The 20,653-nt window shown below is 36.0% G+C and overlaps 1 protein-coding gene, 1 long non-coding RNA gene and 1 pseudogene across 2 annotated transcripts in view; 2 read left to right on the top strand and 1 right to left on the bottom strand.

Annotated features, from left to right (window-relative positions):
* LOC139978802 (G-protein coupled receptor 54-like) overlaps window positions 1–20,653 on the top strand; it is a 119,399-nt gene that overhangs the window by 15,165 nt on the left and 83,581 nt on the right. The window lies entirely within an intron of this gene.
* Window positions 10,888–14,171, bottom strand: LOC139978710 (uncharacterized). The gene is made up of 2 exons (XR_011796996.1): window positions 13,866–14,171; window positions 10,888–12,111 (listed from the first exon to the last, which is right to left on the bottom strand). It is a non-coding gene; the product is annotated as an uncharacterized lncRNA (long non-coding RNA).
* Window positions 15,923–16,010, top strand: LOC139979263 (U2 spliceosomal RNA; annotated as a pseudogene).

The raw sequence follows: 20,653 nt of genomic DNA, 5'->3' as shown, positions 1-20,653 counted from the left end.
GTCCGGGAACCGTTTAACAGCAGCTATCGTTATGTGTTCATGAAAGTATTTCTCTCTTCCAATCACTGAAGTTAGCCAACTCGTACTACTTGATACTTTCATTAAGAACTCTAAGAAATATTTCTTCATTTGGGGGATCAGGAAACGGGAGTGGGGTTGGGGGGGGGGTACAACATCGGAGTATGAGGTCAATTAGGTAGCCGATGAAATATGGTTAAGAATAAAGAAGTCTCATTTAATAATCTACATAAAAGCTGAGTTAAGGCTAAATTTTAAACTTTAATATATCATAGTACGAATATATATATATATATATATATATATATATATATATATATGTGTATATGTATATATATATGTATATATATGTATATATATATATATATATATATATATATATATGTATATATATATATATATATTATATTGCATGAAACAGTGAGTCAGAAGGTGTAGGATATACGAGATAGCCTGTATGTACTTTTCAATATTTGTATGTTCGAATAAATTAGAAATAGATATTTTATGTAGGTTAAAACCTTCGTCATCAATGTTGCTTAGCCTGGGACTCTAATTAGGATCATGTTCACTTGACAAAATACCAATCTTTTCTATTCCATTCCGTTGAGAGGAAACATATGTTTCTTTAAGCGAATGGATTCTGGAAATGAATGCCTAGTTTATTGGCTTATACCACAGATGAAAAAGAATATAAGTTCTCGAGATAAAGCTGTTTCATGTGATTAAGAATGACACCACTGGCTCTTTGATAGAGATCAATGATAATAAACAGGTCAGGATTTTGGATGACGATTAACTTTATGACTTATGGGGAAATTTAAAGGCAAAAAAAAAAGAGAGAAAAGAAACGGAAAAAATTGATATCGTTGAAGCATAAAATATCTATTAAAGCAACTTCCTTAAGAAGAATAAGAACGAGTTACCATGTATAATATAAATAGGAGTAATTTCGATTAATACAAGATTTCTTTTCACTTCGTGCTGCATTTTGTCATTTAATGCTATGTTATGTAACATCATGTCATGTGACATAATGTCATGCGATGTCAGGTGATTTCATATCACATTATATCATGCCATGCTATTTCATGTCGTGTTGTGTCATGTCATTTCATATAATTGTGATATGACTTTCCAAGTGGTGTCGTGGCAACGAAATGTATTTTCATAGTTGATCATTTAACGTTATATCTTGTCATGTTATTAAATTTCATGTCATGTCATTTTGTGTTTCTTATTCATATTTCCTGTCTCTACAAGTCGTATCATCTGATGTCATTCGATTCGATTCGATTCGACTCGATTCGATTCGATTCGAATCGATTTGATTTGATTTGATTTGATTTGATATGATATGATATGATATGATATGATATGATATGATATGATATGATATGATATGATATGATTAATATGATATGATATGATATGATATGATATGATATGATATGATATGATATGATATGATATGATATGATATGATATGATATGATATGATATGATATGATATGATATGATATGATATGATATGATATGATATGATATGATATGATATGATATGATATGATATGATATGATTAATATGATATGATATGATATGATATGATATGATATGATATGATTTGATATGATATGATATGATATGATATGATATGATATGATTAATATGATATGATATGATATGATATGATATGATATGATATGATATGATATGATATGATATGATATGATATGATATGATATGATATGATATGATATGATATGATATGATTGATATGATATGATATGATATGATATGATATGATATGATATGATATGATATGATATGATATGATATGATATGATATGATATGATATGATATGATTTGATTTGATTTGATTTAATATGATTTGATTTGATTCCATTCCATTCGATTTTACTGCATTCTTTCCAAGGCGTTTCATATCAAGACATGCCAACTGATTTGAGTTGATTTGATTTCATGTGAATTTATATCATTTCAATTAATGGTATTACATTTCCAAGATTCATTCTTGTATGCCTCAACAGGTTAACGGGCAATTTGCCTGTTCTTGCGAAAACTTTCAAAAGGATTGTTGTTACAACCAATCGTTTTTTAACGTCGGATCTGTGGCTGGAAGTTACTTGCAAATGTTTGTAACCGTTATCTTACGTATTATACCGGACACTGTCTTCCTGTATCACTTAACAGGATCTGTGAGTACTAAATGGGATATTCATGCAAATCAGCTCCATATTTTAGGCGTTGATGAAAACGTTCACCTCCTGTCATTTGTTATTCTCATGGCGTCTGTCATTTGTCTCCTTAGAGTGTTATATATAGTGTTAACTGCGATCGCACGTTTTATACTTTATTCTGTCCTTATATCCGCTCACTTTCTTTATCAGCAGCACACCTGCATGTAATTTGCATATTGTTGCAACACGTGTGAGATCAGCAGCAGGATAGGTTATACAAAACGACCTACTATCTGCAGAGTAATCCAGGCGCGTAGCCAGGAATTTGTCAAGGGAAGGGCGAAACTGTAGATTCGGCATTGCAAACTATCTAAGCGTAGCGCCACCATAATTGGCGCGAAGCATACAAAAAAATGTTGGCTGAGAATGCCTCCCAGATCGCTGGAAATGGCACTTCCCAGGCCTTGTAAGTTGCATCTTAGCATTTTCTCTTTTGAAAATACTAGCGATATCATAAAAACGTTAAAAATATATAAAAAACTATGCTCAAGGGGGGGGGGGCGGCTGCCCCTTCGCCCCCCCTATGGCTACGCGCCTGGAGTAATCACTTGCCAAATGCGCTGAAGATTAATCATAAAGAAAGCTCCATATACTATGCATAAGTCTGGGTGCCCCAGTACAGCTTCTTTGTAAATTACTGTATATGTAATCTCATACGTGGTTGTTTCGTGATCTTTGATTACGAACGAGTTTTGTAGTGACGTCATTGCGCGACGTAAAACTCTCCAACAATGAATGGTTCACGGGAATCAATTCCATCCAACGACCGCTTAGATAAATGCGAGGGACCTTCCGGGGACTAAACGTTCAGATTTCTCATATTATAGAAAAACCCCATCCTCCGAACCTCTATCTCTCATACACTCATATAAAGTATCCGATGAGCAAACAAACATTAAAAAGTTGCATCACAAAAAGTGTAATCAACCGATTCACACAGAGATTACAGTAACTACTGTAAATCTTAACTTTTGTACCACAGTAAATACTGGATCGTGCTGACAAATCTGATAAATCGGTAGCATGTGCTATTGAGTTTACAGTAAGAACTGAGGATATTTGTAATCCCAACAAATCCCAAACAACTCATTTGTTGGAATTACACCTATCCTCAGTTCTTACTGTAATCCTAATAGCACATGCTACCGTTTTATAGCACGATCCAGTTTTTACTATGGTACAAAACTATAAGATTTACAGAAATAACTGTGTTCTCTATGTGTATCGGGTGGTGTAATATAACCATATAAGCATTCTCATACAACCCAACCATATTGGAAGGTCTCTCCGAAAAAATCATGTTTCCGTATAATTTCTTGGTAGTCATCACTTTAAAGTAGTGTATATTAAAATGTCCCCAAGGGCTAAAACAGTGGTTGGGGCCCTTAGAATCTCTTGAAAGCCTACACCCATTCTAGCGAAAACGCTCTCCCATTTCCAGTGGCGTGCCCAAAGGGGTCGGGGAGGGGGTGGTGGGAGAACATGGCTTCCCACCTCCACCGGCACTAAAAGAAGAACATGTCTAGAAGGGGGAATTTTGAAATTCAGTCAGGGAAGAATTAGATCCCTCCTATGGACTAAAAAATGACGCCTAAGGCGCAGATCCAAGAAGTGTCGCGGTGTCCCATGCATTTAGGCCTGATATGAAACTAATTTATAGTCTCAATACGTCTCAGAATACACCATGCAACGATAAACTTGATTTATTTTTCTTGTCAAGGATTCCCACATACCCTTCCTCCTACATGGGAATCGACTTCTACGACCCGAGGGCAACCACACTTCTTGGTTTATAAGAATTTAGAGTTTACCACCTCCCCCATATTTGAAATCCTGTACTCGTCACTATAGCCAGCATTACCTCCGAAACTGTTAGTCTAGTTATTTCTTGTTTTTAAATACAATTGTGAACGAAATATTATGAAGAATGATAGGCACTTACCACTTTAATATCTGACAGGATATTTTTAACAAAACCCTGAACTGTTCTGACACTTTTTACGTTAATAGAATTCAGAGAATACCCACATGAGCAGATGTTATCTATTCTGAGGAAATGTCAACCATACTCTCCAGTCCAACCAGTTCTGTATCAGCTATACGTAATCTAGACGGAGAAAATTCTTTACTTGATTACTATCACGGATTGAAATATAAAACTTACGATCTTACTTGACGAAGAGGCTTAGAAAAGGGTCGTCGGTCAGTTTCGAGTAGAATCAAGTTTAACAGATGTCATTCAAAACAGGACACGGAGAAAGATAAAATAATAACAACAAAGCTTTGAACCTTCTGCTAGAAAAGTATCAAAACTAAAAAACTAATAAAACACGCTAATAACGTACTTTTAACTTCTCTTCCCTTTATCAATGAGTTACATTATCAGTAATTTGAAGGTTGCCTCGCTAATTATTTATTTCACAAATTAATTAATTAATTAATTAATTACTGAACATACGGAGGCAATGCCAACCCAAAAATTTGCAGTAACCTAGCTTAATTTAACCCTTTTTGAGATCCAAGTCTCATTTCAGATATAATTATTCACCAGTGATTCTTGAATAAGAAATATCGGAACTCAAGATCTGTGGTATCGACGGGTAAACCTCATTGATAAGTACTTTTTCTAAGAAATCAAGAAGATATCCTCGTCTCTAGGATACCGAATACATCGATCAATAGGTTAATATATGCGTTTTGTTTTAATATTTTACTTACATTTTGATTCACTGATAGGTCGATACAAAAGTCTCCATGACCTATCACACACTTATTTCAATGAGTATGTTTTTCGATATCTGACGAGCTTCTCATAGTAACGAATATTTAAAAGAGTGAAATTTAAATCTAATCGAAGGATGAAACAAGTAAAATTAAAGCAGACGTTTGTGTTTGGACGCCAGTTTCTGGCGCGTTTTCAATGCAACTTTTTTTTAAAGTTAAGTCTGCTATTTCCCCACATCTGTAGTGTGCTTGAATATAAAACTAAAACTCCCGATCAACCATCCAACATTACTTATAATATGTATGCAAATCATTTTATGAATATTCATGATGCCATTACAAAACTTATATGTTGTCATTGAAACCCAACAGTATACAGTATCACCCAATATAAGGTTACAATTAATCACCTTCTTTTACTCCAGTTTATATTGTTTCCACACAAATGAAAGTATACTAAAACGAGTAAATGTATTCTAAGTAATCCTCAACATTATTTTTCTCCCGGACACCTGTCAAGTAGTGTTAAACAAATTGTAACAAACGTGGCTAAAAATATCCAAGGAAAACTCTTTCTCCCTTTTCGAGACGTCTCCACTTTGAGCGTCATGTCGGGAAGTCGCAATTTCCACAATATGCTTGTTGCCAGGAGGAGATGACATTCTTATGTTTCCTTTGTCTGTGAGTGTTTAATAACTTCCCATTTATACTCTTATGTATCTATAATGATTCGTAAATATGGCGTAGATTACATGTACATATGAATAAAAAACGATATCTGAACATATCTATGTATATTAATTATTATTTCATCCCTATGTGTGATATACTGGTGGCTGTCGACAATTTGTAATAATGTTGCTGCCTACCTCACACCCTTTGACGTCATGGAGATGGGGTTTGGTGTCCTCCGTGACGCATATCGTCATAAATTCAAAGGTCAAAAAGATCAGGGAACAAAATACTTAAAACAGTACTTTTTGGGCCATAACGTGCGTGCCAAAATGTCAAAATGACCGAATCCCCCATACTCCTGTGGAATATCAGTATATATACAGCATGCTTGCATTGCACAAAATTAATGAATAAAGCCAAAGGTCATTTGATCGTAGGAATTATTTGGCCATTTTGCACACACCACAATACAACTGACCGAAAGCATGCAAACTATCCATGTACGTTATTAAACTCTACATGGTAACAGTACATTAATTAATGAATAACGTCTATAATGTCATCATTGATCATTCTTCAAATATCACACTTTGGCAATCTTGTGCGCCAACCAAAATAAGAAACAAAAATGTTCCTTCCAGTGAAACTGTAAAAGGTATATACCGGTAGCTTAAGTTCATCGCTAAAACAATCTTCCATAAAAAAAACCCAGTTCTTTGACTATTAAGCAAAATACCAAAACGCACAATTACAGAAAGTGCGTAATGACGTAATGACTTGTTTCAATGAATCATTTGAATGAATGTTGAGAACGCATTAACAAGCTATGTCAAAGGTCATGGGGTCAATAACATTCTCATGTACTTCAAACTTGGTGAGTTAGAGTGATGACCACATACTAGTGGTATTCCCAAATTTAAAGATGAAATCTGCTACTTCATGGTTTGCTGCTTTTTTGTGTTTTTGCTATAAAAAAAGGGGAAAGGACCCCCCCACCCTCCATATAAGTATAATGATTTCACAGACATGTGAATTTTGAATCGTAGCTGACGTATAAACTCGTGGAAATTCAAATATTAATTAAGTTTTTGGCTTTAACTAATCTATGTACAGCGCAAGTGCGGCTTTCATGCACGGAGGCTCCTTTAATCATGTATAATACCAACGGATATCCGATTTGAAGGAAAAGTCTTTCCTGATTCGCAAAAGGATTGCCACCCTTCTTTTGGTGATAATCTTCAATATTCAGTTTAATCTTGTTAAGGCATCAAGGGAAAGATATATATATATATATATATATATACCGAAATGCCGAATGAAAATAGTTTAGTTGTTTATCAAGACAGAAATAAAACGAAGCTATAGAAGGAAATTTAAAAGGACACATTAAATTGACATTCCACTACAGAGTCTCTCACTGTCAATCAAATTCCCTTGTCGAGACACTGACTTAATTTATATTTTTTGTGCCTTAAGTTCGCTGCAGAAGTTTAAGCTAATGAGCAAAAAAAACCCCCCAAGAACAATAAAAAGAACAATATTCAAAATAACACTTGACCATGACATACCACAATTTCAAAGCGACGTGTCTATTGTGTAATCTACCAATCCCACAAGAACTGGTACTGAAGTTATTATTTTCCATCAACTGTTGATGCTAATTACCAATATGTTGCAACTAGTTTATAAACATTCACAGAAGGCCGTGTACGATAGAACACCTATAGTTGTCGCATCAACCCATTAGGGCACCGTATTCAAACCGAACACCGTATCCGCCTTACCACGAACTCCAAATTCTCCAACTTCCAAAACAATCCCAAATCCCAAATTCACGGTATCGTTGTAGGCTCTAGTTTTCCGGCGAGCAGGCTTCGGGCGGAAACAGTTCTACGAGACAGATTGCTTGCTTGCCGTGTACGATTAGTTTGACATGTGTGATTCTGCAGTGAAGAATGGAAGAAAGTTTAGAAACGCATCCACTATCTTTTGAAGATAAAGTAGTGTACAGGTATAGTATTGGACTAATGTGTAAGATCCGGTATCGTTTTAACCTATTGAGGCCTCTAGAAGTAAAATCCGGTATAGTTATAACCTATTGAGGCCTCTAGACGAAAGATCACTTTTCCGTTTATTGTTCTCTACTTAAAAAGTTTCTTGAATATTAATTTTGACATCACAGGCGAGTCTGGAATGCTGGATCACGTTCGCTATTTGCAATTGGCTATGTTATCTCGAGTGATATAGGTTTGCAACTCAAAGTTACTCTCTCGACCAATTCTCTTCTGAAAGGTTAACAAACACATATATACATACAGATATAAACAAATATAGTAAATACAATATTGAGGTTTGTTGTCAATCATTCAAAGACTGAAATGTGTGGTACAGAATGAGCAGAGGGTCCAATTGGACGGATCATTTAGACTGAGGTGAGACAGTTGCTATTTCAATTTAAAGTACATATTCCACTGTCCGTCGTGCCTCCATCCTTACCCCAACCCACCCCTCGCGCTTCATTTCGGACTCTCCTTAGTTCCTGTGCCTCCGTGAAAGTGGACGTACAGAAAACAATTAAGCAATAAATTAAATTTGTGGGACACAACATTTTCTGTATTGAATTGAGAGGGTACACTAACTCACAAATAAGTGGTATAGCCAATTAATTCAATCGGATATAAAATATCTTAGCTCGATTGAGGGGAATACAATTAGTGTGTGACCACAAAAGCTATAATTATGTAGAAAACCATGAGAGCAATGCTATCTGTAACATTGTATGTACATAGCGAGTCTGATGAATTCATTAATTGATTCCACTTCTTATATTATCATATATTTAATACTTTTTCTCTGACTTAGTAGAGTTTATATTCTCAGTGATATCCTTTGAATGAGAACTCCGGTTGCATGTAATCTGACACTTCGAAAGAAAAGCTTCATAAAATATATTATTTTCTTCTTGGAATAAATCAAGTTATTGATATGTTACGAATGTCATGGATAAATGATATGTACATAATGAACCATTAATAAACGCTTTTTGAACACCGTCCATCCGTCCATCATCCGTCCATCCGTCCATCCATCCGTCCATCCATCCGTCCATCATCCGTCCATCATCCGTCCATCATCCATCCGTCCATCCGTCCATCCGTCCATCCGTCCATCCGTCCATCCGTCCATCCGTCCGTCCGTCCGTCCGTCCGTCCGTCCGTCCATCCGTCCATCCGTCCATCCGTCCATCCGTCCATCCGTCCATCCGTCCATCCGTCCATCCGTCCATCCGTCCATCCGTCCATCCGTCCGATCAGAAATAATAAGTTTATGTATAGTTTATGTAGACCTAATTGTGAAGGCCTGTATTACCTGATCTGTGTAATATGAAACAACAGTACAGAAAAATTTAACTCTAGTGTACTCCTTTGGTAACACGAAAAAATAGTATCATATATACCTACACCCTACATTGCTGTAGGTTATTGGTGACGCTACTCAAGTAAAAACTGAGAAACAGATACATATGTTGGACAGAAATTTAAATAGAAGCCTAAAAAAACACCCAGTCACCTTGATAGAATGTCACTCGTTTGTCAAAAGACCACTTGGGAATAGAAATGAATTTGCCCTTGAGGTATACTCAGCGACTTAGCCACCAAGATGTTCATACACATGTTCAAACATGGAGGAGATCATCTCATTGGCTTAAGACCACATGCCCATGGCGATACTTGGCGAATGATATTTGTACGTCTTTACAGTTGGGAGTCTGACCCCGTGACCTCGAAGAATGATCAACGATCACGCATATCATTAAATTTGAATTTGCCCGCATTTTACGTAAACTCGGTCCTACGTTTCACTCACAGAATTTACAGACATTGATAGTTTACAACTTACCGGAACCTCACAGAATGGATTAAAAGTAATTCCAATGTATGGTAGGGCAAAGATACCCGAGAAAAAATCAACGAAAACCTATGAAACAACGATTGCAATCCAACTTCGTCCTCACACATGTATTCCTAACTGACATAAAATAGGTCAAAACGAACCAACGAAAGAGAGTTACAGCAAAAGAGTTCTCCCATTTGTGGATCTTGTACTCTCCTACATGATGCTGTAAAGATTAGGTGAAATGGTTGTCTAAGACGGCCAGTCACAAAACGATTACCTCGACTCGGCGATTTTGTTGCTGTCGCCGCCATTTTGAAATTACGTAGACTTTCGCCAAGCCGTTTGCATGCTATGGGCTACTACCGACAAGACTTCACTCAAATCGTTTTCAATGTAGTGGAACCCATTCCTTTAGTGTACGGTCTATTAGGAATGTTAGGTTTTGTGGCGTAATGTAAGTTGTGCTAAGGTTTTGAAGAAATTTTGTCCCAAATTCTAATATATGATTAGGTAAAATGTGAAATTACTGAGAGCTGCGTTATGGGAGGGGTAAGAGAGACAAAATGGGGAGGGGGCAAGGGAGATGGTGTTTCCTTTCTAGCTAAATTAATGGTGGTAACTATTAAGGTAACACAAATTTTCCCGAATCTGTTATCAAAACTGAAGGGGTCATACCACATGTCGAATATACAAAGGTAACATGGCCTAGGCCAAACCTTATTTCTAGTTGTTTTCTAAGGAACTTCCAACAATTCCGAATGATTTATACCTACAATACCAAATGATTTATACTTACCCACTTACCATAATTCCACAGTAGCCCTTACTCAGTGAGATTCTGCAAAGCTGGGTACTCATCTGTTGCTTATATTCATCAATAAATATCAGTTAACAGTTTTCCAGTCAATACCAATCCTTGTTTGGTTCATGTATCACACTACATAACCACTTGTCAATATTGGAGTTAAGTACTGTGGCTTGGGTAGGGGTGTGTTGTTTAGGGGAGGGGTGTGGTGTTTTTAGGGGTTTTGGGGGAGGGAATGTGGTGCTTAGCGGATTTGGGGAAGGGTTTTGAGTTTCCCAGCTTTGGGATGGGTGTGGTGTTCACCAGCTTTGGGAAGAGTTAGGGTATTTTGGAGGGATGAGGTGGTTTTGCCACATATGGGGACTTTAATTAAAAGCGGACTTTCAGTACACAGGACGTGTTTGGATACATTACGTTCTATGGATACTCTGACCAAATATTTTGAGTAGGGCTGTTTTCTTTTTCTTTTGCACATGCATAGTAGAACATTAGTCAACAGTGGAAATAGAGTTGCCTGGTCTTTTATTGATTTTATAACTGTAACAATAAGGCACTTTAAGCAACAGAAAAAAGAAAACAAAAACATTTGGTGTGACACTCTCCATGAAAGAACATGTTTTAATGTCCTGAGAAAATATGGGCATGAAATATAAATTACTTCGATCACTTCAAAGTGAAATACTTTGTTCAAATGGAAGGAATAGCTTAACAAAATTTGAATACTTCTTGAAATGAAACACACTTCATACTGTGAAGACTTCATACAATAATATTGTCTGAAAAAAAATCACACACAATGTCAAGTGCATTATGACTGGAAGGGGTATTTCAAGGTGGCATAGTGAAGGCATGACATAGCAACAACAGTTCAGGTGGCAGGATGGATAGTTTTGTAACTTTGAAATGGTGAGATATACCTGTGACATATAGCATAAGATATAGCATAAGATTAAAATTAAAAGACAAATATATAAAAGTAAAAGGTAAGAGTAGAAACTAGAAAGTAAATAAATAAGTCCAAACTTGACATATAACTTTAACAACCTGGTCTTCTTCAGAAATAGGAGCACCAATAGCAGCCCAACGATCCATAATTCCTTTCATATAATTCAAATTATTTCCAACTGACTTGCCCTCTGCCATTTCAGTTCTGAGGTACTTTTTCTTGAGCTGAATTTTGTTGGTTAGAGAATCCTTTTCGAACAGAGTACGCAAGGCATCCTAAGCATCACTTGGTTTGTCACTTGTTGTAATAAATTCCAGCTGACTAGATGCTATTGCAAGCACAATGGTGAAAATGCCAGTTGTGTCTTTTTCAAGTTTGCACTCTTCTACTTCTCACATACAGTAACCCCCAACTTTCCTGAGCCATCCTCATAGCCCACAGGTCTTTTGCAAGAAACAAATGTCTCATCTGGAAATTCCATGTCAGCCAGTTCGAGCCATCCATTTTGTTAATTTTCCACGTCATATCTTCTGTTGTTCCAGCCATATTGGTCAGTTGTCACGACTAAATTAACCAATTTAAGTACCGACATTTCCCAAGAAATGGTTCCAAAATCAGCACATAAATTCCAAACAACAATCTATTCTACACAGTTAGCTTCCAGTGTATGTGTCTGGGCCAATAACCTGTTCGAGTTAGCTAGAGAATAGGCATGAGACTGCTGAGTATATTACAGCCTGTTGCTGCACACAACTTGTTCTTTCTATAAGAGTATAACAGAAACTGAGGAAAAATGTAAATTACATATATATAGAAAACAAAATTGCTTAAAGGTAGCACACTAATAATACAACCTGATTAAACAAACAATAGTTTGGAGCAGAGTTGTAACAACAGGCACTTAACTGATCCACAGGCTGCATTCCTTCTTACTACGGGTACATATAACAGAGCTAGGAACTTAAAGATATATAGTATTAAATAGAATGTGAGACTACATTTATTAACAGATTTCTATAAATAAACTCTTATATGGAGACTACAGATATGAGGATAATAAACATGGGGATGTAATAAACTCTGGAAGCTCTCTGGGCTAATACTTAATACCAGTGGAACTGCATTTTGCAATGTTAGTCATTATACATAACAAAACAAATTTAATAGTGAATGAAACTTTTCTTCTTTTTGGGAATAACTTTTTTTTGGTCATATATACATGGGAAAGCACCTTAGAGAAATCTGTGTGTGACACACACACACACACATAGGGAAGACTGTACGTGAATGACTAACTAAGTACTTCTACGACTGTACCTATCATAGAAAACAACTTAACAATAAAAAGATCGTAAACTCTCGTTAACAGCAAAACATGTTGTCACAAAATGATCCCTGATTTTGTTTAAGTCACCTGGAATTATAAGTAGCTATGTACAACTACATGGCTCTATGAGGTGCAATTGTTCTCAAGTACTGTACCAGCAGTAGGTCTAACTGTAATAGCAATAAGTATAAAGTGTAAGCAGTATAGAGCAAGCTAGTTTTATTTCTGTGTTACGTATCTTGCTCTACCTAACTACATATTAAGCATAGGGAATTGGGCCTAGACTTAAGTCATGGATCTAATAACGGTCTTGAACACTTGTAACAAAGTGACATTGAAATGGATCCCGATCCCAGGATGGAGGAAATTTTCACCCAGTCCAGCTTTAATAAAACTCATAATAAGCCATGATCTTAACTTATACATAGTACAAAGGCAGTCTACTAGTACTACTAATAATTTTTGTATAATAATAATAATAATAATACTAAATTGTATCTTATGCAGTCCAAATCTTTTCAAGAACAGGCCCCTTAGAATTATTACACAAGGACAAGAAGGCGTAGGCTAAGAACTAAAGGTTATAAGCCTTAGTCCGTTATTAAAATTGGACTAAACTATGCAGGTATTCTAGTATTACTAAAACTAGGCTAGGGCCTACCTGTAGTAAAAACTTGTCGTAGTATATTACTTTAGTAAATACAAAAGTACTACTAGGCCTATAGGCTAGCCTAGGCTTGTACTAGTAATATTACTGTCCGCTATGCCCTCGAATTTTTAAATTTTAACTATTTAGTAGCCATAAGTAGTACCGTGACTTATCAACTCCCTGATTTTTCCATATTAACGCAAAAAAATGAAGGGAATCTATGCCGAATAGAAAGATTACGAAAAATACGAGACGTTGCAAATCTAGCACTAGCTACATCATAGTCGACATATAGCGCTAGGCTGCACGTTATAGGATACGGTGCTTTCGTGTATATGTGTATTATGTACGTTAGGATACATGTATTAGGGGCAACCAAAACCACATAGGAGCACCATTTTCGTTGACCAAAAAATCACACTTTTCGGGGGAGTTACAACTTTTCTGAAAAATATGAGTAAGATTCAAGCTTATATATTACAGAAATGCTATTTTTACGGTTAAAAGTTGTCTAAGACGCGAAAGTCACATAACGATAGACGTCGACTCGATTTGACTTACCTTTATGTTTTTGCGTTGGTCGTCGATAAGAAAATGCACTGTTCTATTGGTAAAATCTTCGTTCCTTTCCGGAAATGATCGTATTTGAGTCTCTAAAGTATCCTTTATCGAGCTACGATACTCGTAAACCCGAATGACATTGGGATGTTTGCGAATTTTACCGATTACATCCATACATGGAAGTAGCGAACCGAAGTCCGTAGAACCGGATTTGCGCGAAACAATTACTTCCGGGTCAAGTAGCTGTGCTCGAAAATTTGCTAGTAACGGTCATATATTGAGGTCAGACTTCCAACTGTTTATTTGTATTTTTCTTAAATTCTTTCTAGAAATTATAAGGATGTAATACAACTGTAATAAGGAGAACTTTATCTTCATTTTTAGCTATAGCGATCGTGCGATTCTGCCGAAATTCTTACACTTTTTGCCACCGTGTTTGAATGACTGCCATTTCGTCATTTTTTTTTCATTTGATTTGGCTGGAATTTCATTAATGGTTTGTGTAAGTTAAGTGTTCGTATATGCATATTTTATCAATTTGAAGGTCATTTCAGATCACGAGAGGTCATTTTTTTTTTAAAACGTAACAAATGCTACATCTCCTAAAGAGCTTTGGTCTAAAATTGCTGAAATGCAATGAGTATCATGTTTGAATGGTGGTGAACCAAACTTGTTCAGGAAAACTATTTTTGTCGTCTTTGAAGGCCAAAACATGGTCTTCTGTAGAGGTTTCTGTGAAATTTAGTCCACAAATCAAATGCAATGATCATGATTTTTTTCAACTTTTCAGTATTCATGATGACCAGTATGCGTTTTGGTGTGAGTATCAAAATGTCTTCCATCTTAATTTTCCCGTCAGTTTGGGAAATATTTCCACCCGTGTTGACTTGATCAGGTCAAATATTTTATATGTTATAATAGTTGAATTTTTCAATGTCACATTTTGGCCACTTACAAACTAAAAATTTGTTTCGATGAAGACCCCAAACGCCTTAGTGGTTAAATCCAGCGCATGAATTCCTGTGTAGCATCACAAATGTAACTTTAGTCGAATTTCATCAAAATATCTTAAAGAGGACTTTATGTTCTAAGATAAGTGATTTAAGGTACCATAGTTTCGCTTTTAGGCTACATGTTTCGTATGCTAATTTTGCGTATATGCATCAAATTTAGCTTTAAATGTCCTGTACCACTGGCAAAAGTTAACTGTGCCTTTGAGAACTATAGTTAATCCCCGGTGAACGCTTCAGTCAACTTGTAAATGCATTTTGCTGGATGTATATATTTGATTTTTTATGGTATCTTTTTGGTATCGAAGTAAATTCGAAGCAATTCTAAGAAGCGATCATCATTATAATCAAGTTCAGTCGTATCGGTGTCGCATTACCAGAGTGACTTAGAGGTTCTTATTCAGTCGTGGACATTTCAGCTGTGTTATGGTTTTGTCTAAGTATTATCGCATCGGGCATGGGACATATATCTTGAGGATAGGGTAAATGACGTCTGTAAGCTGGAGTGAGGAACCGACGTATCAATAAAATGATGTTCATGCAAGGAGGTAATTCTCGTGATATTCTGTAACTATATATCGGAAAGCTGATTTAACGAGAACGTTATATCTCCCTCTATACCAACTGACGCCGGTTATACATTTTAAGATAAATCAGCCAAGATCCTGGGCAGGTAAATCTAACAGTCCCGATCCACTCTCACCTCAAGTCCCCTCATATCGAGACCGTACACCCGTATGATCACAACGGTGTTACGTCATGTGAGCACCACAAAGTCTCTTGGAAAGGGAATAAATACTACACATGCTGAGGTAAATGTTTAGTGAGTGATCCAATGAGCACTATTCGTATCAGAGCTAAAAAACAATGCATATACTACCACAAACACAGCAGATCATCTTAGCCAAAGATCTAACTATCTAGCTGACCTGAAAGTAACTGGATAACCAACGCGAGTATTAGTTGACCACTTATAGTCCAGAGAACCGTGACAATGTTTAATCCCGCGAGTACTATCCGTTCCGCTTGATCTGTTTCTTTCTTCATATCCCTTCTCGGTCTTTTGGCTAAGATCATGTGTAGTATCTGTTCCCCTTCGATGGGAATGGTGATACACACCTGACGATGATCACATAGTCACAGTCTCAATGCAAGAGGACAGGGTTTGAGAGCGGATCAGTCGTTCGGTTGTTTGGTTTTTCGTGCCCAGGTTCTTTCCTGGTGACTTTTCTTAAAAAAGTATCTTCATTTCTCTTAAATAAACGAAATCAACAAATGCATCTTTCTAGAAGCAACAAATGATTGCTAACGTGTTACATTATTAATACATGTCCATCACTTGTAAGAATACACAGAACAATTAATAGATGTCTTGATTAACTAATTAAGCATAAGCATGCACGCATCTTTACGGGGGCAAACACTGACTGTTTTACGTGTCATACTATTTATACATATCCATCATTTGAAAGGATTAAAAGATAATTGGGGGAGGTGGTATTTTATTAACGCAATTAGCATAAGTATCTTTACGGAATCAAGCATTCACATGTTATACTTTTTACACATCCATTATGTGAAAGGATAATGGGTGGATATTTCATTAACGGAAGTAGCAAAAGTATCTAAACGGAATGAAAGATTGATTATTTACCTGTCATATTATTTATACATATTCAGAATTTGAAATGATTGGAAGGGATAAAGAGTGCATTCATTGGCAAGCTATCTCAATAGATATATGAACGGAACTTTCAATAGTCATATTTAGCCTGGTGATCATGTTTCGCATCAATTAACTTTCTAAGCCAGCGACTCGTGATGCTCCATTGATGTGACACCGTCATGTTCTTTCCGTCTCTTTCAAATACATCATTACCTGCAGAATAGTTCATTCCGGCGAAGACACAGCTTAAAATCCTCTCCCTTGTACCCCCCCCCCGCCCCCCTAACTACAGACAAGATCAAGTTAACAATATAGTCCCCTCGGACCGCTAGGATATTGCACGTACTGGTATGCAATTGAATAATCGAGCTATAAATAACTAGGATTAATGTACAGCCATATTGATCGTGTTGGCGTCAGTTCAGGATTAGTTCTAGAACTCTTTACACTAATGTCTAGTTCCTGTTTGTCTTCCTCGTATTTCTTGAATCATGAATGTGTTGTTGATTTGAAGAAATGACATGATTTGTAGAGTATAGAAAGAGAATTCCTAATGATAATGTATAACTCTATATTATTTCAAATATCTTTTTTTGTAAAGTCTAAATAAAATTTGTTTGTATTTCCAAGTTAACCCGCAATTATACTAGAGTAAAGCAAACATAGTTATAGAAAGCATTCTGTTATGCCAGATATTTATGTAAGTTATAATTATCACATTAAATATACTTTAAATATACAAGATGACGTTGCTATATATATTTTTTTTAGTCTCACTTTTACAGCCTATTTAGTGCGCTCTCGGTTACCATAGTAACTGTTGCCCTCGAAATGCACGGTGAAGATAATTATCGGTTCCTATAGGCGGTCCATCATGGTGATATATAGGGATATTTAGCGGGGGTTCCACGTCTTTGGCCAGGTGACGAAAAGTTCCCGTTTGTGTTTAAGTTTATTAAAATCTAGCATAAATACATGAAAGTACACATTTATAAATAGGATATGTTTAAGAGTTATAAAGATGAAAATAGCTTGGAATATATGTACAAATAATTAATCAGAAGTTAATAAAAGAATTAAAGTAAGTTTTGTGGAACAGCACACTGAATAAATATGGCAGCCCTATCAACGATTTTTTTAAATATACAGTTCGAATTATACGTGCTTGTCCTATTTCTCAAATTATAACTAGTCTGTTGAAGAAGTGACTTCAGCTCGTTATTGAGTGGGTGTTTCTCGTCTCTATGAATTTTATGAGAAAGCCTTTCAAAATTTCTTATGGCTGCAATGTTAACTTGGTTAATAAGGGTGTTAAAATATAGGCTAAAAAATGTTTGGCACAGTAACGCAAGGAGGCTCTAATTCTTTTCTGATCCTTTACAAGTAAAACAAATGTACTAGGCAGGAACAGTGTATATACTATGAGGTAAAATATAGGTATTAAAAGCTTCCATTCTTATGTCTAAAATATGGCACAATAACAGATTGTCGCGTCCGTCCCAGTACGGTAAGGCAGATTTCGATGGTCGCGTGGCAGGGACGACACGAATAACGTAAATTACTAGTCCAACAGAGAGATATAATTATTCGTTCTATTTATTTTGCAGGATTGATTAGATTAAATATGTTGAAACATATATAATTAGTGGTAATACTAGTATGTTTAACGTGCCTTCACACACGGAGACCTTACACAGTATACTAGGTATACAGTGAGACTGAAGTGGCTTACAAAACTGTCATACACGAGGCAAAAGACATGATACTTTCCTCCAATCATAAGTTAACGTTTCTGTCACAAGACAGCAGCAGCCAATCACGAAATCATTTAAGGGATAAGTTAACAGAGTATTTACATACATCTGAATATATTAAATATACATGAGGGTTCACGACAATATAAGTGTTTGACATAACACAGATAAAGTAGAAATGAATATTAACCCTCTTTAAAATTCTTGAAACATGACTCGTAAAATGAAGTTTATTGTATATATATACACACCCCTAAATACATCGTCTGTTAAGTACGTTCAACTACGGCACCCTGTATCACAGTTTTCCTTGCTTTGGTGGTGAGTAGGCCCTCATGTTTAATATTAGAATTTTCAATAATCATCTCTTTATATTTCTTGGCGTTCAGAAGTAAGTTTTTTTTTTTTTATCACAGACAATAGCAACATGAGATATCAGAGATTCATAATGACATTGATCCACATTATGTGGAGATATAGATATTCTAACAGAGATTACTGTGTTGTCTGCATATTTCATGACAGAACAATTATATTGCGATATTATTCCGCCAGTTTAAATTGTAAATAACAATGCTGATAATAGACCTCCCTAGGGACCTCAACACTGATTTCTGATTTGTTGTGTAAACCTTCATTTAATTTAGTTTGTCTTGACCACCCTTTCATGAAATCAGCTAGTCAGTGTATAATCCAAGGATCCTCAACAAAGGTATTCAAATCATGAAGTAACTGATTAGGTATAGTACGGTATCAAAAGCACTGGAAAATTAATAAAAATGATTTTGTGTTTTTCATGATGCAGAGTGAGAACAATATTATGGACTAATGTGAGGACAGCATCCGTACAATAAACCCCCTAGTATAAGCAAACTGACATTGGTCACCACGTGTCTAAATGGCATTTCTTATATATGATAGTACATCTTCTGCATAGAGTTAAAACTTACACTGGCAAGATCTATGGGTTTGAGGTCATTAACCTAGGAAGGTGTTTTAACCTTAGGTATATTGGGGATGTTACGGCATTCTTCCAGAAGCTGGGTAGGTGACATTGGTTTAAACTTTCATTAAAAAAAAGTATGCGTCAAAATACCAGCTAGTAGTTCATCAGAGCAAAACTGAAAAACCCACCAAGGAATTTAGTCACAGCCCGATGAAACACCTTTTTGACACTCTTAAATTGTCTTTCAACTTCGTCCTCTGTAACCACAGGAGGTTCAGCCAACCGATCACATCTTTTTTGAACTGCTGAGTTGAAACGTCCAAAGTGATCACTAAGTTGCTCACCGAGTTCTGTAAAAATAAACACTGTTTTTTCTTTTCAGGTTTTCGAACTGTCTTGAGTAATTCCCATAGGCTGTTAGAGTTCCAGCTAATAACGCTGAAGAGCTCTGTTTTTCTGTTCTGTTTTTGTGAACAAGTTTGTTGACTTCCCTCTGTATCCCATTTCTCTTAGCTTTGTCCATTGAATCAATTGCCATTTTCTTCTCCTTTTACTAAAGCTTTTATCCTTTTATCTGTTGGAAGTCACGTCATTATTTCAGATAAAGGTGCTACTTTCACATAAATAGCTGACGAATTTAATGTATACAGAGGTCAGTTCATCAAGGCTGTCCAAGCTATTCTAGAACATATCCCAGTCAGTGGAACTCTTCATAATGTTTAATGCACTGATATGCTCCCTCGACAGGTCCCTCTCTAATTTCATCTTCCTTTTCGTGTGTTTGCGATGTTTTTCTGTGAATTAAGGCACAACAGTCATGCTTAAAGTGATCGGAAGTAGCTAGTGGCGGCGACTTTATTTCTTTATCACAGCTTTCTTTGATGAATACGCAGTCTGTATGTATGTGTGTGTGTCTGTGTGTGTACAGTTGGTACACTGAATAACTTTGTAAGGTATATAACTAAAAATCACTATTCATAGTCATGGAAGAGCTTATTCTCAATACGTCGACTAGAATAGCTTATCGGTAGGGGACTAGACCGTTAGTTGACTCTGTCACGGAAACCTTTTTCTGCTGGTCTCGTAGATATTTCGTGCGGCTACTCTCTTACAAATAACGATTGAAAATTTGTTTTCTCTCTCTAATGTTCCTATGTGAATTCGTAAGAAATACATCCAAAGTAAACTTCTCACCGTAATCGATATTTACTTAAATCTAATTTAACTATTAATGAGTCAGAAATTAATCAAAATGCATTAAACTCAATTTACCATTAAGTTGACTTCCATAAATTAATAATGGGCTGTTGGGAGGTGGATGGATGAGAAATTCCTTCCGACTCAGTGGCAATCGCATACTTCAACTATTCTGCTTGTGTGTGTATTTAGTCTGTTCTCCCCTTCCCTGTTTA

Source organism: Apostichopus japonicus, chromosome 13 (genome assembly GCF_037975245.1).
Source record: "Apostichopus japonicus isolate 1M-3 chromosome 13, ASM3797524v1, whole genome shotgun sequence".
Classification (NCBI taxonomy): Eukaryota; Metazoa; Echinodermata; class Holothuroidea; order Aspidochirotida; family Stichopodidae; genus Apostichopus; species Apostichopus japonicus.
The sequence above is the reverse complement of the archived record's forward strand: the minus strand, read 5'-3'. Positions and strand labels throughout refer to the sequence as shown.